Raw genomic sequence first — 21,469 nt, 5'->3', positions numbered from 1 at the left:
TCAGAAGGATAGCTGTTAACTCTTCTCTAAATGTTTGGTAGAATTTACCCATGTAGCCATCTGGTCCTGGACTTTTGTTTATTAGGAGTTTTTAAATTACTGTTTAAATTTCAGTGCTGGCAATTTGGTCTGTTCATATTTTCTGTTTCTTCCTGGTTCAGTCTTGAGAGATTGTACCTTTCTAAGAATGTATCCATTTCTTATAGGTTGTCCATTTTATTGGCATATAGTTGCTCAGAGTAGTCTCATGATTCTTTGTATTTCTGTGGGGTTGCTTGTAACTTCTCCTTTTTCATTTTTGATTTTATTGCTTTGGGCCCTCTCCATTTTTTTTATAGATGAGTCTGGCTAAACGTTTATCAATGTTGTTTATCTTTTCAAAGAACCAGCTTTTAGTTTAATTGAAGTTTCCTATTGTTTTCCTCATCTCTATTTCCTTTATTTTTGCTCCGATCTTTAAGATTTCTTTCCTTCTACTAACTTTGGATTTTGTTTGTTCTTCTTTCTCTAGTTGCTTTAAGTGTAAGGTTAGGTTGTTTATTTGAGGTTTTTCTTGTTTCCTGAGGTAAGTTTGTATCGCTATAAACTTCTCTCTTAGAACTGCTTTTGATGCATCCCATAGGTTTTGGATCATCATGTTTTTGTTTTCATTTGTCTCTAGGTATTTTTTAATTTCTTTGATTTCTTGAGTGATCCATTGGTTGTTTATTAGCATATTGTTTAGCCTCCACGTGTTTATTTTTTTGCAGTTTTTTCTTGTAGTTGATTTCTAGCCTCATAGTGTTGTGGTTGCAAAAGATGCTTGGTATGATTTCAGTTTTCTTAAATTTGCCAAGGCTCACTTTGTGACCCAGCATATGATGTATCCTGGAGAATGTTCCATGTGCACATGAAAAGAATGTGTATTTTGCTGCTTTCCGATGGAATGCTCTATAAATATCAACTAAGTCCATCTGGTCAAATGTGTCATTTAGCACCTGTGTTTCCTTATTGATTTTCTGTCTGGATGACCTGACTATTGATGTAAGTGGGGTGATAAAGTCCCACACTATTATTGTGTTAAGTCTATTTCTCCTTTTATGGCTATTAGCATTTGCTTTGAGGTGATTGTACGTTGGGTGCATGTATATTTACAATTGTTATATCTTCTTCTTGAATTGATCCTTTGATCATTATGCAGCGTCCTTCTTTGTCTCTTGTGACAGTCTTCATTTTAAAGTCTATTTTGTCTGATATAAGTATTGCTACTCCGGCTTTCTTCTGATTTCCATATGCGTGGAGTACCTTTTTCCATCCCCTCACTTTCAGTCTGTATGTGTCCCTAGGTCTGAAGTGGGTCTCTTGTAGACAGCATATATATGGGTCTTGTTTTTGTATGGGTCTTTGTTTTGTTTAGCCAGTCTATGTCTTTTGGTTGGAGTATTTAATCCATTTATATTTAAGGTAATTATCACTATGTATGTTCCTATTACCATTTTCTTAATTGTTTTGGGTTTGTTATTGTAAGTCTTTTCCTTCTCTTCCAGCTCCTGCCCAGAGAAGTTCCTTTAGCATTTGTTGTAAAGCTGGTTTGGTGGTGCTGAATTCTCTTAGCTTTTGCTTGTCTGTTAAGCTCTTGATTTCTCCATCAAATCTGAATGAGATCCTTGCCGGGTAGAGTAATCTTGGTTGTAGGTTTTTCTCTTTCATCACTTTAACTATATCCTGCCACTCCCTTCTGGCCTGCAGAGTTTCTGCTGAAAAGTCAGCTGATAACCTTAGGGGGATTTCTTTCTATGTTATTTTTTGTTTCTCCCTTGCTGCTTTTAATATTTTTTCTTTGAATTTAATTTTTGTTACTTTGATTAATATGTGTCTTGCTGTGTTTTTCCTAGGGTTTATCCTGTATGAGACTCTCTATGCTTCCTGGACATGGGTGACTATTTCTTTTCCCATGTTAGGGAAGTTTTCAACTATAATCTCTTCAAATACTTTCACAGATGCTTTCTGTTTCTCTTCTTCTTCTGGGACCCCTATAATTCGAATGTTGGTGCCCTTAGTGTTGTTCCAGAGGTCTCTGCGATTGTCTTCAATTCTTTTCATTCTTTTTTTTCTTTATTCTACTCCTTGGCAGTTATTTCCACCATTGTGACTTCCAGCTCACTTATTCGTTCTTCTGCCTCAGTCATTCTGTTATTGATTCCTTCTAGTGTATTTTTCATTTCAGTTATTGTGTTGTTCATCTCTGTTTGTTTGTTCTTTAGATCTTCTAGATCTTTGTTAAGCATTTCTTGTTTAACATTTTCTCAATCCATGCCTCCATTCTATTTCCAAGACTCTGGATCATCTCTACTATCATTACTCTGAATTCTTTTTCAGATAGATTGCCTATTTCTTCTTCATTTATTTGGTCTTATAGGTTTTTACCTGCTCCTTCATCTGTGACATATTTTTTTGCCGTCTTATTTATTTATTTATTTTTTATGAGTGGGATTGTGTTCCTGTCTTACTGGTTATTTGGCCTGAGGCTCCCAACACTGGAGTTTGTAGGCTGTTGGGTAGAGCTGGGTCTTGGTGCTGAAATGAGGACCTCCATGAGACCTCACTCCGATGAATATTCCCTGGGGTCTGAGATTCTCTGTTAATTCAGTGTTTCAGACTTGGAGCTCCCAATGTAGGAGCTTTGGCCCGACCCCTGGCTGGGAACCCACGGAGATATTCCTGAAAGTGGCCAGAGTCTGGAGTGCTCCAGGCACACACACCCCAAGCCGGCACCCCTCACTTGACTGTGATAGTTCTAAGGTGCCTGTTAGACATCCAAATGGCGATGTCAAGTGGGCAGTTGGATATGAGCGGAAATGTAAACCTGGGAGTCATCAGTACATAGACAGTATTTAAAGCTATAGGACTGAATGAGGCCACTTAGGATGAGAAGAAAAGGAGGCTGCAAAACAGTTTGGGAGAGAGGCCAGTGTGATAGAAATAGAACCAGGAGAGTGCAGCGTTCTGGAAGCCAAGGGAAGAACAGGTTTTAAAATGGATGGAATAGTCAGGTATGTCAAGTCCTGCTGGGAATCAAGTAAATTAAGAGCAGAGAAGAGACCACTGACTTCGATGACATGAAGGTCATTGATAACTTTTGCAAAAACAGTGTCTGTAGAGTGAGTGGTGAGGAGAGAAACTGGAATTAGAGTTGAGGAAAAAATGAGAGATGTAGGGGCTTCCCTGGTGGTGCAGTGCTTGGGAGTCTGCCTGCCAATGCAGGGGACAGGGGTTCAAGCCCTGGTCCCAGGGGATCCCACACGCCACGGAGCAACTGGGCCCATGTGCCACAACTACTGAGTCTGCACTCTAGAACCCGCGAGTCGCAACTGCTGAGCCCGCGTGCCACAACTACTGAAGCCCGTGCACCTAGAACCCGCGTTCCGCAACAAGAGAAGCCACCGCAATGAGAAGCCCACGCACCGCAGTAGAGTGGCCCCCGCTCGCCGCAACTAGAGAAAGCCCGCGTGCAGCAATGAAGACCCAACACAGCCAAAAATAAATAAATAAATTTTTAAAAAATGAGAGCTGTAAAGTCAAAATGGTGACTACAGACTACTTACACAAGAGATTTTGTTGTGAAGTGGATGAGAAATGAGGTGGCAGGTGGAATGGAGATTTAGGGTAAAAGGAATTTTTTGTAAAAATGGCAAATACCTAAGGCAAGCCCATTTGCTGCTGAAGATGATCAGAGGGAGAGGGAGAAATTTGAGATGCAAGAAAGAGAGGGAATAATGAGAGGAAGGGGACCCCTTAGAAGGCTAGAGGGGATGCGATGAACACTGAGCACAAGTGGAGGAGATAGCCACAGAGAGAAGCAGGGACATTTTACTATACGGCTGCTCCTTTGTCAATTGAGTGGGCCTAGAACATCATCTGTGAGCGAAAGGTTAGATGTTGGATTTGTTTGTAGGTTTGAGAAGGGAGAGAAAGCTGTGAAATCGTTGTTTTGGCAGTAGGAATGTGAACATGAAAGCAAGTGGTGTGATGTTCAGGCAACATAGAGGGCTCATTTGAAATTTAAAATCAGGGTTTTAAATTTTAAAACGAAACCTGCCAACACTACTGTGTGTTTTTGCAGACAATATTCAGCTGCTAAAATAGAGGGATGTAGTAGGCAGAGAGGAGAGTTGACTGAAGTTGGGACTTTGCAAGGCAGATGTGATAGAGGGAGAGAGAAATTAGTGAGCTAAGCTTGTTTGCAAGAGAGTGAATACAGTGATGGATTGTTGAGTCAAAGGTTTGGATAGAGTGAATTGAAGACATAGGGTAGATGATTAACTGTGAGAAGGTGGTGAGTACCTTGCAGGTCTTGATGAAGTTAATTACTGAATGATCTGGAAGGAAGAGAAACAGGCAGATAGAGAAAGATGAGCCCAAAAGGGAGATTGAGGAATGACCTGTGAAGACGGAGAGGGAAAGAATGTTTCTAGAAGGAAGGAGCAGTCAGCAGGGTGAGACATCAAGTAAGGTAGGGATAGAGGGCTTCCCTGGTGGCGCAGTGGTTGAGAGTCTACCTGCCGATGCAGGGGACACGGGTTCGTGCCCCGGTTCAGGAAGAGCCCATATGCCACGGAGCGGCTGGGCGCATGATCCATGGCCGCTGAGCCTGCGCGTTCGGAGCCTGTGCTCCGCAACGGGAGAGGCCACAACAATGAGAGGCCCGCGTACCGCAAAAAAAAAAAAGATAGGGATAGAATGACAAGAAGATCGTTGTTAACCTTGACAAGAGCCATTTCAGTGGAGTGATAGTATCCATTGTGGTGGACTGAGAATTGATTGGGGATGAGGAAGTTGAGACAGAGAAATCAGAAGCTGGTTGTGCAGGGAAACTAAAAAAATAGGTGGTTGCTAGACAGGAATATGGAGCCTTAAATGACTGAGCAACTCTTGCTTTTTCTTAATGGAAATTATTATTGGTATAACTGTAGATTCACATGCAGTTAGTTGCAAGAAATAAACAGATTTTTTTTGCATGACCTGCCCAGCTTCCCCTAACAATCACATCCTGCATTAACACAGTACACTATACCACCCAGGACATTGACACTGCTATAAAATGCCGATTCTACCCAGATTTCCCCAGCACCACCTGCACTTGCGTGTGCGTATACATATTAAATTCTATACAGTTTTATCACTTGTGTGAGTTGTGTGTGCATCAGCACTCTTAGGACTACACACGGTTCCAACACCAGATGGATCCCTCATGTTGCTCTTTTATAACCACATACGTCACCCTCCTGCATCCCTCTCACCATCCCTCCGCCATCCCTAACTGCTTGCAACCACTAATCTCTTTTCCATTTCTATAATTTTGTCATTTCTTGAATGCTATATATGTGAAATCACACAGTATGTAAACTTTGGGAATTGGCTTTTCTCATTCAGCATAATTCCCTGAGATTCACCTAGGTATTGTGCATATCAATAACTTTTTTCCTTTTTATTCCTGAGTTCCATGATATAGATATACCACACTTAGCATAACCATTCACCCATTAAAGAACATCTGAGCTGTTACCTACTGGTTTTCCGATCTTACACATAAAGCTGCTATAAACATATTTGTACAGATTTTTGTGTGAAGATGGGTTTTCATTTCTCTGCAATAAATACTTAGGAGTGCAATTACTGGGTCATTTGATAGTTAGTTGCATGTTTAATTTTTTAAGGGACTGCCAAACCATTTTCCAGAGTGACTGCACCATTTTACATTCTTAAGAGCAATAGATGAGTGATCCAGTTATTGGCATCATCACCAGAATTTTCTCCTGTTATTTTTTATTTTAGCCATTTTACTAAGTGTACAGTGGTATCTTATTGTGCTTTTAATTTGTGTTTCCCTGATAGCTAATGATTTTGAATGGTTTTTTATGTGCTTATTGGCCCTCTGTATATCCACTTTGGTGAAATATCTGTTTGACTTTTGTCGATTTTTTTTTTCAGTTGGATTTTTTGACTTTTACTCTTGAGCTTTTTGGTTTTTTTACTTTTATTTGCATTTATTTTTTGCGGCATTTATTCCCGGGCCATAAGTTTTTGTTTCTTCAGTTTCTTCTGGGATGTCTTTTTCTTCTGGGCAACCTCCTCTTGTGGTTTAGGAACAATCTGTTCTTTTTCAGTAAGGATCATCTCAGTGTGGCAGGGAGACCTCATGTATGGGTTGATCCGACCATGAGCTCTATAAGTCCTGTGCCTAATCTTGGGGGCTTTGTTCACCTGGATGTGCTCAATGACCAGAGAATCTACATCTAAGCCCTTAAGTTCAGCGTTACTCTCTGCATTTTTGAGCATGTGCAGTAAAAATTCAGCACTCTTTTTTGGGCCACCGACCCTGCTTCCAGCCCCACTGTCTGGCCTGGGCACACCTACCAACTCCACCATTGTAACGTCGGAATGGCACACATTGCTTCTTTAAAGTGACGTCCTTTGGATACTTGGTGGCTTTTAAGATATGCATACCCTTAATGGCCTGGGCAGTTTCACGAGCATTCTTAAAGTGAACACAAAGATTTGAACCTCTTGACTTGCATGATTTTGTGGGGTTTTCTGGGTCAAGTGAATAGCGAACCATTTTTAGAGGTCACCTCGGGCCGTTTACTGGAAAAGCTACTCTTGAGCTTTGACAGTTCTCTGTATATTCTAGATACTCTAGATAGTTTTAGTCAGATACGTGGTTTGCAAATATTTTCTCCCAGACTGTAGCTAGTGTTTTCATTCTCTTTGCATGGCCTTCCTCAGAGAAAAGAATTTTCTTGAAAAAGTTTTCTTGAATTTCACTTGAAAGATTGTGAAACTCCCTCCTGTTCTTCATGGTTTCAGATGAGAAATACGCAGTCAGTCGAATTGGTATTCTCTCTGGGTAATGTGTTCTTTCTGTTTGGCTGCTTTCAAGATTTCTTTTTTGTCTTTATTCATCAGAAGTTTAATTATAATGCGTCTTGGCATGCATTTCTTTGTGTTTGTACTATTTGGAGTTTGCTCAGCATCTTGAATCTATAGGTCTACATCTTTCACCAAACTTGGGAAGTTTTTAGCCCTTATGTTTTTACATTTTTTCAGTTCCATTTTCTTCCTCTCCTTCTTGGAGTCCTATGATGTGAATATTGGATCTTCTGTTGTTGTTCCACAGATCTCTGAGGTTCTGTTCATTTTTTTTTACAGTCTGTTTAATTGCTGTTATTCATATTTTGTGAATTCTGTTGATCCATTCTCAAGTTCACTGATTCTATCCTCTGTCATCAATCTACTATTGATTTCATCCAGTGATTTTTAAATTTATATTATTGTATTTTTCATTTTTATAATTTCCCTTTTGTTCTTTTTTATAATTTGTATTTCTTTTCTGAGATTCTATATTTTTTCATTTGTTTCATGAGAATTTCTAATTGTTGTTTAAGCATTTGTATGATGGCTGCTTTAAAATCCTTGTCAGATAATTCCAACATCAGAGTCATCTCAATGTTGACATTAGTTGATTATCTTTTATTAAAATTCACATTGTGATTTTCCTGGTCCTTGGCATGACAGGTGATTTTTTTTATTGTGTCATGGACGTTTTGGTAAATATGTTAGCCAAACAGAGAAGGTGCAGAGTCAGGTAAGTTTATAAGTTTCATAACAGAAATTTGAGGGCATTCTTATCCAATGGACCTAATATTTTTTCTCTGAAACAGAGATGCAGCATAAAAGCCCAGACACTGAGTTTGACATTCCTGGCTATGAACCCCAGCTGTTAGACCTTTGGCAAGTCAAGTAATCCCTTTATGCCTCAGTTTCCCATAGAAGGGAAATAACAATAGCATATATCCTCATAGGAATGTTATGATGATTAATTGAAATGAAATCATATTTGTGAAGTGCTTAGAATCAGGTATTACATAAGTGTTTGTACATAAAACTTTCTCATAGGGTTCTTGTATTAAATGAAATAAGTTTGCTAAGCACTTTGCTTATCAAACTGCTCAGTATTCAGCATTCAAAAAATAGTCATTTTCCTACTTATTCTTTTCAGCCTTAGGCTGTTCTCTTGAATTAAAAGCATTGGTCAAAATTTGCCAAACTCAGCTGAATCCTGTGCCTTTGGTAGAGAGGGTCGAGGTGAGAGTGGGCATGGGCATCTGGAACCAGTGTGGGTAGGAATAGTGGGGATGGAGCAACTGAGTATGAGGAATTTCAGAACGCCTACCTCAGTGCACTTTCTGCTGCAGTGCTCTTTGCCTGCAGTGTTCTATGCAACTTGCTGCCTTTCCTTTCCATAAGCCTGCGTGCTCTCTTGGTCAGGACCAGCAATAAGAGAAGGTTCCAACCTCTTCACATCACAACATGCCCTCCATGTTGCAACATACACCCTCTCCCAAAGTAACATTTGAATGTCCCTGAGAAAACCATTGTTTTGAAGTGTCTGAAATATGTTCATATGAGCAGTCAGCTACATCAATCGTGAAAAAAACCCTCTTAGTTCTATTTGTTTTGCAACAGTGGAAAAATCATACGACCTTTCATGGTAGTAAAGGAATACAAAGAAGAATTAAGAGTGCCATCTTGTGGAGCGAGCTGCTATTACTACTTAGGAGTTACAAAAAGCCACCAGTGGGAGCTGAGTGTGTGGTTTTTTTTAATATCCTCAAGGCCCAGCCTGGAAGAAATGCTTGAAAATTACTTGATGAATAAATGAATGAATGAGAGAAGGGGATAGGGATGAAGCAGAGACTTGCTTTGGAAAGTTATTGGTAAGATGGATGTCACCTTGATAAAACGTCTAATGCCCTGGCCATTGTTGGTTTGGAGACCTTTAAAAATGGTATTGTAGGGTACCCTGAGGCATTATTATGTGCCTGCAGTAGAGGAAAATGAGGCATGAAATGTTTGCGTAAGTAAATCACAGGCTACCAACTTTTCCATGTTCTGGTCTTGGCAGTGGTAGATGAGTAAACTACCTGATGGTGTTAGTCTCTTCCTGTAAGTATCAGTGTGCTGCGAATTCATAAAGCATTGAAAGAACATGAAGAATAGGTTTGCTTCCGAGCTGGTAGGTGCTGTCTGTGTTCTAGAAGGTTGAACTAAATGAAATTGAAAAAGAACCATTTTGACTTGTAACAATGTCAATTTCATAGGGATCGGCCTAATATTTCAAACTAGTTCATGTAACAAATTGATTCTGGACGTACAATAGGTCTAGATGCTGAGCGAGGCCCTGGAGCATACAGAGACAAATAAGACATGGGTCTTGGCTTCAGGTACCTCACCATTAAGTGGGGGAAGTGGACACTTAGATAACATGCCTTGTGTTCTAGTCATTTCTGTTAACTGCCAACTGTGTAAGGTTAAGCCAGACTCTGTGGAGGTGCTATGGAAGCTCTAGGAAGGCATAACAGTTTGGCGTGGCGGATAAGAGCATGGCCTCTGGCTCCAGCTTGGCTGTGTTTGAATCTTAATTTTGCTACTTACCAGTTGGATGACTTTGGGCAAAGTACTAAACTTCTCTATACCTCAGTTTCCTCATCTATAAATTGGGAGAATACAGTGCCCCCTTCACATGAATGAAGTCAGGGTGAAATGAGTTAATATGTACAAAGCCCTTGCCTAGCTTCTGGTAAGTGCTGTATACGTTTTAGCTCTCGGCATCATCGTCGTCATCAGGATCATCATCATCATCTCTGTTGCTACAGAGGAAGCATTTGAGGTGTGTTTTGTAGGGTGAGCTAAACTTCACTATTAGTTCTTTCACTTTTTAAGTTTAAAAATAAGTTACTGGGACTTCCCTGGTGGTGCAGTGGTTAAGAATCCACCTGCCAATGCAGACGACACGGGTTCGAGCCCTGGTCCGGGAAGATCCCACATGCCACGGAGCAACTAAGCCCGTGCGCCACAACTATGGAACCTGCGCTCTAGAGCCCGCGAGCCACAACTACTGAGCCCATGAACCACAACTACTGAAGCCCGCGCACCTAGAGCCCGTGCTCCACAACAAGAGAAGCCACCGCAATGAGAAGCCCATGCACCGCAAGGAAGAGTAGCCCCCGCTCGCTGCAGCTAGAGAAAGCCCGCATGCAGCAACGAAGACCCAACACAGCCAAAGAATAAATAAATAAATAAGTTACTTATTGCGGTCCTACTTTTACTAGTTCCCATGAGGAATGGGTAGAAACCATTATCTCCTCCCTTCTAGTAGATCATCATCTCCTTCAAGTCTGGTCCTGAGACAGGGCCTAGAGCAAAAGAGTGGCACAATGACAGGACAGAGGACAGTAGTACTGGTGTCACTGGACTGTATGGTACATTGGGCTTGTGTTAAGAGTATGGAAGATTATTTGAATCTATCCATGTACACACTTGTAAAGGTAAAACCCCTTCTGGGTTGGCTTTAACAAAATCAACCGAAAAAACTAGAAAGAATCTTCACAAAATAAAGGCATGGGTGTGTCCTACTGCCGGCATATGGTACCTTAAGTGTGTTCTGTAGATGCTTGATGGGTGCTGAATGGTCTGTGTTCTCAAGTTGTGAAATAACTCCTCCATGAAACACAGTTTGTATTAAATTGCTTAATCCTAAATTATTTTTTGTGCCTTAGCAAAAGTATTGACGGCTAAGAAGGACGATTATAAACATAAACCGTTATGGAATATGGACAGTCCAAATTTTACTTTGGTTGTAATGCCTTAGCCACTTAACAATATATTGTAGCATGGCTTTATGAAAAGTGGATAATGTTCATCATTTGATTGTTCAGTATTTCAAAGTTCTTAGGCTAATGGGCAATTGTTATTGATGTTTAATGTTTCTTAAAATGTACAAGTGGGAACAGTGACATGTTTGCTCCTCTCCCCCATCACCGCCCACTTGGTCCCGGAGACTTGGGAAGCCCATCTGCCTTACTCATCAGTAAGTCCAACTTTGCTCCAATCATCTAGGGGCCCAGTGAGATCAGGATTTCTCTGGAAGGCCCGCATGTGGCCTCACTGGAAGGAATAGCACTGTGCATCAGGACCAGTTCTCGGGCACAGTACAGACTGTGGGGGGCACAGGCCATGAGGGTGGACTAACTAATTTCATGGTTCTATTTGTATTAACTTGCTTCCTGGAATCCTGATCCCTCTTTAAATTTTATGCAGCTACTATCATTTGCCTTTACTGAGTATCAACTGATCACCTCTTTCGCTTTTCAGTGAGGCCCTTTTTCTGGACTAAATATAGACCAGCCATCACCTTGAATTCACAATGACGCAGCAGTTTGCTCAGTGGGGAAATAGTCTTCTCTGCTTCTGTGGTTTGAGCCCACTCTATATACGTTCATAACTAGCTTTGCCAGCAAGACTCAATGAATGACACTTTGTCTAGATTCCTGTTAGGAACCAATAGTATGAGACGTAACACCAGTCTAACACAAGATCTATAATATGTGTAGTTAGAGTACTTCATGGATTTTAAAAGTTACCAAAGCTAATGACCTGTTAAATAAATCACAGAGGTAAAAGAAAAAGTGGCCAAAACCATAGTCGATCAATTTGTGTTAGAACTTGAGATTCTAATTTACCATCTGGCTAACAGAACATGCTTTTGAATAGAAAATGAGACCCAACCTCTGGCCATCTTTACATCTTTGCAACTTACTCACAAAACTAGCAAAGTTTGCTCAATGCCAGTGCTAAACATGGTTGAAAACAGCACGGAGTTAAAGGACTGACACACAAAATACATAATAATTGAAAATAAACAGTATCAAAATTCTGTCTGGGGGGACTTCTCTGGCAGTCCGGTGGTTAAGACTCCACACTTCCACTGCAGGGGTCACAGGTTCGATGCCTGGTCGGGGAACTAAGATCCCGGAAAAAAAAAAAAAAATTCTGTCTGGGTAAAACCTTTGCTGTCGTTGGGGGGTGCTGTAATTTGAGAGTACAAATTCAGCAGTGACGAGATGTAAGGTATCGAGCTCCCTATGCCCGCCCTTCACCTAACCAGTTATTCCTGTGTTGTAGTCCTTCCTGTTGTATTCTGGAAGAAGGGAAGCTCATAGAAGATTGCTCCAGATTTAGAAATAATACCAACAATAGAGATGATAATAATATTAGCAGCTCCAATTTCTGGAACCTTTTCTCTGGTTGGGTGCTTAAAATGTGTTACCAGGTTTAGTTCTTGCTAAAGCCCTGAGACATAGGTACTTTTATTCTCCTCATTGTAATATTCGAAAAACTTGCTTTTAAAGAAGTCATCAATTTATGTTTTCTCTGAAAGCACAGAGAAAAGAACCTAACCGATCAATAGCAAAAATGAAGGCTCTTTCTACTTTTCACTTTAAATGGATCCGTTATCACAGCCTCTGCGGAATTTAGCAGCCCAACCTTGATGTTCTAAATCCTTCCAAACTGAGTTTGCTCCCTTCCTTTCAGAGAGAAAAGCTTCTTTCTCTTCCAGAATCATGACAGTCTCCTTTCTCCTTGTCTACTCCATCCTGAATGTCAGGGAAAGAAGAGAGGGTGTTCCCATGTTTATCCACTGATTACTGCCTTTAAACGCCCTATAATTATTTCTGGAGGTATAGTACCAGGAAAATTTGACTATCCTATAGCTGTTGATACACAAAAACATCACATATAGGGTTGCCAGTTTTAGCAAGTAAAAATAGAGGATGCCTAGTGAAATATGAATTTCAGGTAAAGAACAACAAAATTTTTTAGTATAAGTATGTCCCAAATATTGCATGGGCCATACTTATACTAAAAAAATTCATTGTTATCTGAATTTCAAATTTCACTGGGCATCCTATATTTTATCTGGCAATCCTCAATGTTATTTATAATTTCCAAGTTATATAAATGAAATACAGCAGTAAGGCCAATTTTAACTTGTTTCATTATAGTGGGACTCCTACAGAATGAGCTGCACTTCCTTAGAGTCAAATGAGCAGCAGAATGTCCGATTTGGTTAATGGGCCATCAGCGGAGTACAACCAAGTTAATAATAATTAATAATAATGTAATTATATTAATAATATATAATAATAATTAATTATATCTCGCTTAAATAATTATTAATAATAATCACTTAAGAGAAAGGAAACATGCTAATTCTATGTAGGATTGCATCAAAGTTCTCTTTAGTTTACTTATTTTATTTAGTTTATTTATATAGTGTTTCAGGTCTGAAAGGGCTGTGCAGGACAATCAGTCTGATGTTCCCCCTAAGATCCCCTACCCCGGCCTGGAACCCCATTCTTCCATTTCAGAGTTGCTGGCGAAAAGGTGGCAGGCCGATGGGGGATGGGGTCGGTTGGGGCTGAAGTCCAACGCTTGCCAAATCACACCCTCCCAGGCTGAGCCTGCTAAGAGCTGGTGCCTTTGGAAAATCATTTGCATAACACTAGACTGTTGGCCCCGATTCGCACAGACATTTAACACTTGTTTGCAGAGTCGGTACTGAGAGCCAAACACAAGTTAAGTTCTGGGAATACAGAGATGGATGGCGCACGGTCACTTCTTTCTAGGAATGCAGAGTCTGGTTGAGGATGGACAAGTAAAAAGATCATTAGGGATGTGCCACGGTACAGGGTGTGCCCTGTGCACGACGAGAGTGCAGAGGAGGGGCGTGCTCTTTCAGCCTGGTGGCGTGAACTAAGAGACCTGCTCAGAGAATTTTCAGCTTGAGCAGAATCCAGATGGAAGAATGGGGTTAGTGAGGTGGGAGTGGGTTGAGGGGAGAAAAAGCATTCCAGTGGGGAGGAGGGCAAAGCGGATGCACAGAGGTGTGAGATCAAATGCCAGGCTTTGGAGATTCTAGATACTCATTTTAGCTGTAGTGAGGGTGGGGCATTGGGTGCCGAACCATGAAGGGTCTCTACAGAGAGAATGCAGTTGGGAAACACTGGATTAAACAGTGCCCTGTAGGGTGGTTTTGTTCTTTGCCATATTCTTCCCAGTGCCTAGAATAGTGACTGGCAAATAGTAAGCACTCAATACATGTTGTATTAAATGAATGAATGAACGAGTGATTGCATGAATGGTAGGACTTGTCAGAACCTTCAATAGGCCAGTGTATGTTACAGATCTCAAAAGAGGGGTATAGTATGCAGAGTTTCTGCCTTATTTGACCACATAACTTTTTTGTTTCACTGAATAATACATTTTCAAAGACTATTGATTTTTGGAACACGTTTGGGGAAATCATGTGCTAAAGGAGACCTGCAAATGGATAGCTATATGAATGAATATAAAGTGAAAGAAATCCAGGATAATGTTTCAGGGATTACACTTGGGAAAGATCATGTTCAACTTTGTAACCGGATGGCTCATTGCAGGTGGGCAGCATGGGCAACCAGGCACAAGGTGAGCCAGCCCCAGTTCCTGTGGGTTTTGCAAGACCTTTTCAGGGACAGTAACTCCTTTCCTTCATTTACAAGTCAGATTATACTCCAGCTAATCAGGAAAATACCCAGCTTCCCTATGGGCCAGATGTTCCCACACCAATGCTAATCTCTGAAACAGTGGTCTCGAGATGATCACAGTTAACACTTATCAAGCACTGACTTCGCATCAGGCATTTTCTACATTTTATCTCATTGATTTTCCATGGCAGTCACGGGCATAATGATGCCACAGTAACAATTACTTATTGAGTGTTTAAAGCTGTGCCGGGTCCCGGGCTAGGCACACTTTACAGACATTATCTTGTTCATGCCTCGAAGCAACCTGACCCATTTCTAATAAAACTGAGGCACAGAGAGGTTAGGGAACTAGTGCAAGGTCACACCGGTAGTCAGTGGCAGAGCAAGGACTTGAACCTGGGTCTTTCTTACACTAAAAGCCACATGCTTAACTACCCCACCACGCTGCTGTCAGGGCTACTAGAGATAGCGGGTCTTTCCGGAAAAACCTTGGCCAACCCAGTGATTCCTTTGCAATGCAGCTCCTGTGTCCACACAAACGTATCTTGAAGAAAAAATCCTAACCTCAGTAGCTACCATGAAATAGGATCCGTTTATGACTGCTTGCCAAGTAGCCATGGATCAAGTGTGTATCATTGTTCTCTACGTGAGAGATAAGCTCGGTGACAGCGTTATTGGATGAGAACAGTCAGCTGAGTGGTGCTCCACGCTGATTCATACCTGCAGCTGACGCAGGATGTTGGCTCCCGCGGTGTCACACAATTAGACACCACCTGGGACAGAACCAAACCAAGCAAGTCCGGGCGCTGCTGTGCCGGACCCCAAACTGTACAGTCCTTCCTACTCTTCTCACAGGAGTTCCAGGCTTCCGTGAATCTGCTTCGTGCCTTTTTTTCACATAGACCAAAATAAAAGGAAGTGGGCTGACGGGGAGGATTAATGAGATGTCACCTCCTAGGCTGCTGGCACGGAGACTGGCTGCTTGCGAGATTTGTTTTTTAAACTATCCTACTTACTCTCGCTTTTTGAACATAAAAGCATTTATTCCCATCATTGCCTAGTCTTTGTAGATGAGTTAACATGAATGGCATGTTTTAAAATTTATAGTAAAGTATAATACATATACAGAAGATTGCATATGTAATTAGTGATTAATATTTACACACTGAACACACCTAAATAATGACCACCTAGGTGAAGAAGCAGAACATTAACAGCACCCCAAAAAGAGCCACTTTGGTCACTAACTTCTAAGGGTAACGTCTATCCTGACTCTGAACAGCATAGAAGTTAAAACAAACTACAGGGCTTCCCTGGTGGCGCAGTGGTTGGGAGTCCGCCTGCCGATGCAGGGGACATGGGTTCGTGCCCTGGTCCGGGAAGATCCCACATGCCGCGGAGCGGCTGGGCCCGTGAGCCATGGCCGCTGAGCCTGCGCGTCCGGAGCCTGTGCTCTGCAACGGGAGAGACCACAACAGGGAGAGGCCCGCGTACCGCAAAAAAAAAAAAAAGAAACTACATGTCAGACATGAAATTTGGACCATCTGACTCCAGAGCTTATACATCAGATAATGAAATGCATGCCTATAAAACTTTCCAAATTCCATAGAGAGAAGAATGTTTCTAGTTTTAAGAAAGTGTTTGATGGTGTCTGAAGGTAAAATGATAGGTACCTAAATAGCCGGGCCTGAAAGGGTGGCTGTGAGTAGAAAGGGGCCGGTGGGTGATGCTGGGTTTCCAAGACGCTGTTCCTGATGGGGCCGATGACAGTCGTGATCTCAAAGGGCTAAGGACCAAGTCCCAAACGTCTGTAACTTTGCAGTCCCTCCGGAGGCCAGCTAGCATGGGTCTTAAATGCAACCAGGTTTTATGGGGCCAAGATGACCCTTGGCCGTGCTAATACGATCACTGCCAGGCTCTGCCCTATATCTCTAGTCTCTGATCCTCCAAATTCCCTCAGCAATTATCATCCCTTTTCACAGGTGAGAAAATTGATGCTCAGTAAGGATAAATGCCCTGGCCAAGGTCACACAGCTTGTAAATGGCTGGACCAGGATGTCCATGTCTATTTTGACTACAGCTTCTGCTTGTAGCCATCCTACTCCAAGCTTGAAACACCCCTTAGCTTTCCAGAGAGTTGCTTTACTGGGGAATCCTTAACTGTGGCCCCCAAGATTTCGAGTTGATGTCTTGAATTTCTGCTCTTTGGGGGATGGTTCAGAAGGAATTTTCAGGGCGTCAGAATGATCATTGAGCACATCATTTACTACTGATGATACCAAAAAAGGCTAAAGTATCCATTAGGACCTCCCTTCTCAAAGTCTGGTCTGTGAACCCACGGCATGAAATGAAGGATCCCAGGCCTGTGAGAATTTACATTTTACCGAGATACCCAGGGGATCTGTACACACATGAAAGTATGAGAAGCAGAGTTGAATGCCAGAACACCACGTTCAGTGTTACTCTGCTCAAAATGGGTTTATAGGGAACTTATATCTGTCTTGGGTAAAAGACATGGAAACTAAGAGTGAGATTATTGCTCGTATTTTAAGAGGCAGAAAAGGAAGCCGCATCCTCCTTGCTGAGGCAACGGGAAGTTGCGAGAAGATTATAACAGGAACAACCTCCCTCGTTCACTTTGCTCTCTTGGCGGGCACGTGCTGTCATTAGCATTAATTGCATTTACAGTATTCGCACACCTGCTGGGGAAAATAGACACCTTAATTTCTTGCAGTGTAAGGAAACATCAACCATCTCAGCTCTGCCTTTGCAGACATTATAAATCATGTGCAACGTCGAAAAGATATTTAAATTCCCTTAACGTGGGCCGCATTATTTGACTTAGAGTAGCATTCTGGCTAGCAACAGAGAAGGAGGTTTGCCCTGAAATTATGCCAGCGGGGAGGTGGGAACTGCTACTCTGAGAGGGTTTTCTTCCTGCTTTCTGAGTCCTTTTGTCATCAGTGAACTGACGACTGTGCAGATGTTAGCTTTCTGGAACCTCTCGCTCTGTGACATGATAACGTTGATATCCTCTAAGCAACAGCACATCCCAGAGTCATTCACTCATGTATCCAATAAGTATTTACTGATCACCTACTATGTAGCAGGCACAAATCTAGGTGCTAGACCAAATGGTGACCAGACCCTTGTTCTCATGGGCGAGACAGACATTTAACAATTAATCCCCACTTTGCATTTTTAAAAATGTAAGTATTGGTGTCAGATGCTAGCCCACAGAGGCATAGGATGCAGTGGGCGTAGGGGCTGTCCAGAAACCAGTTGTGTGGACATGGCGGTGGGGTTAGGAAGAACTTTCTGGAGGTATGACATTCAAACTAAGGTCTGAAGCATGAATGGGAGAGGGAGAATCAAGATGAAAGAGTAGTAGGACATGGAACTCACCTCCTCCCACTAATACATCAAAAATACATCTACAGGCCTCAAGGAACAGTCCTCACAGAATGCCTACCGAACACCAGCAGAAGACCTTGAACACCTAAAAGGACAAGAAAGATGAAGGATGAATGGGTGTTAACTAGGCGAATTAGGCAAGAGTAGAGTAGGGGTGGGCATTTCATTCCCAGCTGGGGAAATAGCACATGCAGAGTCCCTTTGGTAGGAAAGAACATGGAACATTCAAAGGATGTGAAACAAGTCCAGGAAGGCTTGAGAGCGGGGAGAAAAGAGAGTTGCATACGAGCCAGATCGTGCAGGGTCTTGACAGTCGCCTTGGGGATGGTGACGCTATCTCTGGGGCAATGGGGAGACATGGAAGGGTTTTCAGTAGGCTCAAAGAGATTATGAGTTGTTCCAGGCCTCACAGCTGTTAGGAGCAGAGGGAGGATTCAAATCCAAGCCCATCTGACTGCTGAACCAGCTCTCTTAACCATGACAACATAGCACTTCTCTGTTTTCATGTGGCGACATTTTTTCTGGAATGCCCTTCAGGCCATCTCTAACTCACATTGTATATACCTTGATTTGTTTTGAAATATGTCTTGGCTTCTTTCTGCTATATGACAATTGGGCCTGGGGTCAGAGCGCCTGGCACGGTATGAGTGAGATGAGGGAGTCTGACTTTCCATGTCAAATAAGCTGGTGGAGTGTATACTGGAGGACAGGATCACAGAGTCCTACCTGGTCAAAGGCAACACATGTAATGAGTTTCTGTAAGGGGAAGCCATGCTTAATAGGTCTGACAGTCTTGAAGGGATGACTAAGGGAGCAAATAGGGAAGAGACAGTACATGTAATAATCATCGCACCGGCAGGCACGCAGGCATTTTTATTCTTGCCTTTGAAAAGCACTTTGACCTAGCAAATTGCTACGGAGTCCATACAGCTCGCTGCATGATAGGCCAATCAATTGAGAGACAAGGTGCTCAGGCAAGGAATGGTGACTTTCTTTGGAAAGCCAGAAGACTGAGAAGACGGTGGACTAGTGTCCCAAAGTGTCCCACCTTGCCCCCGTCAGGATGCTAGTTTCTTTCACAGAGCAAAGATGGGGGGGGGAGGTAAAATTAAAAAGGCAATACGTTATTGCAAATATTTCCTGGTTCCTGCCAGCTTCCGGAGGACGTGTGTTAATGTCTTCTTTCCTGCTGCCATTCACAGGTGAGCCTGGGCAGGATGTTTCCTATGAGGGTAAATGAAGGTATTTTAGCTTAACTTCATTGCTCAGGAGGCAGGGTCCTGGGAGATGGGCCATTAAGTATACTTTAAGCTATAGGCAACACCCCTATAGCGATTAACTTGTAGCAAAAGCAATAGAATATAAAGGTCAAAGTTAAAGAAACAGATGGGATATGGAGTCAGATTTGTTCTTCCCTATTACACTGGACTGCTGTGAGCACTAAATGGGATAATATGTTATTTTTTATATATAAATTTATTTATTTTTGGCTGCGTTGGGTCTTTGTTGCTGTGCGTGGGCTTTCTCTAGTTGCGGCGAGCGGGGGCTACTCTTCATTGCGGTGCGCGGGCTTCTCATTGCGGTGGCTTCTCTTGTTGCGGAGCATGGGGCTCTAGGCACGCGGGCTTCAGTAGTTGTGACACGTGGGCTCAGTAGTTGTGGCTTGCAGGCTCTGGAGCGCAGCCTCAGTAGTTGTGGCGCATGGGCTTAGGTGCTCTGCGGCATGTGGGATCTTCCCGGACCAGGGCTCGAACCCGTGTCCCCTGCATCGGCAGGCGGATTCTTAACCGCTGTGCCACCAGGGAAGTCCCAGGTTAATATATTATTGACTCATTTTGCAGATAAGGAAAGAGGCTCGGCAAGGTCACAGGACTTCTCCAGCTTACCTGTTAAGCAAGTGATGGAAGCGATATCCAAAGCAAGGTCCCTCCAACGCTTGAGTTCTTGACCACTTTTTTTTTTCTTTTTTCGTTTTTTTGCCATTCGGAGGCTTAGTTCATGTTTATTGTGTTGAGTAGATCCTTGCTATAAATGTGAAGGAACTGATTGAGAAGAGGAGTAACAGCCATCTCTCATAGGACCCCAGATTTCCTCCTGGCCTCTGTGTTGCCTTTTGAATCCCCAAGAAGGTGCATTTAAACCCATCATCTAATTTGATAAAGGTAAAGTTAATAGCAGTTTATGAAAGAGACTCTTGGAACACTAAGAAAGAGGTTGGAAAACTCTTTCCATAAAGGGCTAGACAGTAGATATTTTAGGCTTTGCAGCCTCTGCTGTAACGTTTCAACTTCGCCACTGTAGTTAGAAAACGGCCACAGACAATGCAGAAACAAATGGGCATGGCTGTGTTCCATTAAAAATTTGCTTAAGGACCCTGAAATTTGTATTTCATATAATTGTCATGTATCATGCAACATTATTCTTCTTTTGATTTTTCTCAACCATTTAAAAATGGAAAAAACCTTCTTAACTTGTGGCTGGGCAAAAACAGATGGCAGTGGGCTGCATTTGACCTTGGGGCCGTACCATAGTTTGCTGACCCCAGCACTAAAAGGACCAGCAGCAGGCCTAAGGGCGCCACTTAGGGACTGTTGTACGATTTTTAAAAAGGTTTGTGTTTCCATCAGCAAGGGTTAGAGCTTTGCCCTATACCCGAATTTTATTTCAGGTGGAACAATAGCATTTGATTTGATTCCACTAGCGTATCAGAGAGTTAATTACACATGCTTTCATCTTGAAAAGCTGCGAAGAGTCCACTGGCCCGGGTTCAGGGTTGACATGCTTCCTAATCATAGTTGGTTCCTGCGCTGCTGGGCTGTCTTGGTGGGGCCTGGATCTGAGGCTCCCGAGGCAAAGGAAGGGGCTTCTCAGCTCAGGGTACAAGCTAGAAACACAGTCAGCAAATGCTACTCACGCAGGGGGGAAAGACGCTCGTTTGGGACCACTGGATCCGAAGAAGTGACAGTGGCTTCCTTTCCTCTGTGCCTCGAGCGCAGGGTGGGAAGCAGGGTATCTCACTGGTAACCACTTGCTTCTTTCTACAGAGCAACCAGCTGAGGGTGTGAGCACTTGCTGTACTTCTGCTGCCCCGATTCAGCCACTTCTCCAGCTCTGTTTTTTCTCTGCCCAGTACATAAATGCAAGAGTGACATGCTGTCCCGTGGCTGAGGATGTATTCTTAGCACCAGATGGAGCACAGAACTGCAACTTACCATGTGGCCAAAGCATGCAAGGCCTTGCTGGACAGCTGGTGAATTCAAGGCAGGGAGCGGGTGGTACGTCAAGGGAAGGATGCCAACTCTTCAGTATCCGCCGAAGCAGCCCCTTGTGTTAAGGTTCATGGTTTAGGATTGAGGATAATACTATGAATGAGGGTGCTAATTAACTGTTACCAGAACATTCAATCCCCAAACAAATGTTGACTTTAAGGTCTTAGCATCCAGTTGTCTTGCTTGCTGTACAGGAGACACAGTCTTTACAGATACAAGAGCCATGCTTTTGTGCACAGGCAAATGTAGCGGATGTGACGTGGAAGGACTGCAAATATTCGTGGAGTGAGCCATGAATCTATCCCCAAACCAGCAAGGACACACAGGTTCCCAGCTAGAGGAGTTCCAGGTATTAAGACCACCTCAAATAGGGGAAACCCC

General features: G+C 42.6%; 1 protein-coding gene and 1 pseudogene across 3 annotated transcripts in view; one reads left to right on the top strand and one right to left on the bottom strand.

Moving 5' to 3' along the window:
* Positions 1–21,469, top strand: part of FGF13 (fibroblast growth factor 13) — a 503,531-nt gene that overhangs the window by 357,138 nt on the left and 124,924 nt on the right. The window lies entirely within an intron of this gene.
* Positions 6,043–6,598, bottom strand: LOC307180812 (large ribosomal subunit protein uL22-like; annotated as a pseudogene). Its single transcript has one exon. The product of its transcript is annotated as a large ribosomal subunit protein uL22-like (transcript).

This window comes from Stenella coeruleoalba (genome assembly GCF_951394435.1).
Source record: "Stenella coeruleoalba genome assembly, chromosome: X".
NCBI lineage: Eukaryota > Metazoa > Chordata > Mammalia > Artiodactyla > Delphinidae > Stenella > Stenella coeruleoalba.
This window is presented reverse-complemented; position numbering and strand designations above follow the sequence as displayed.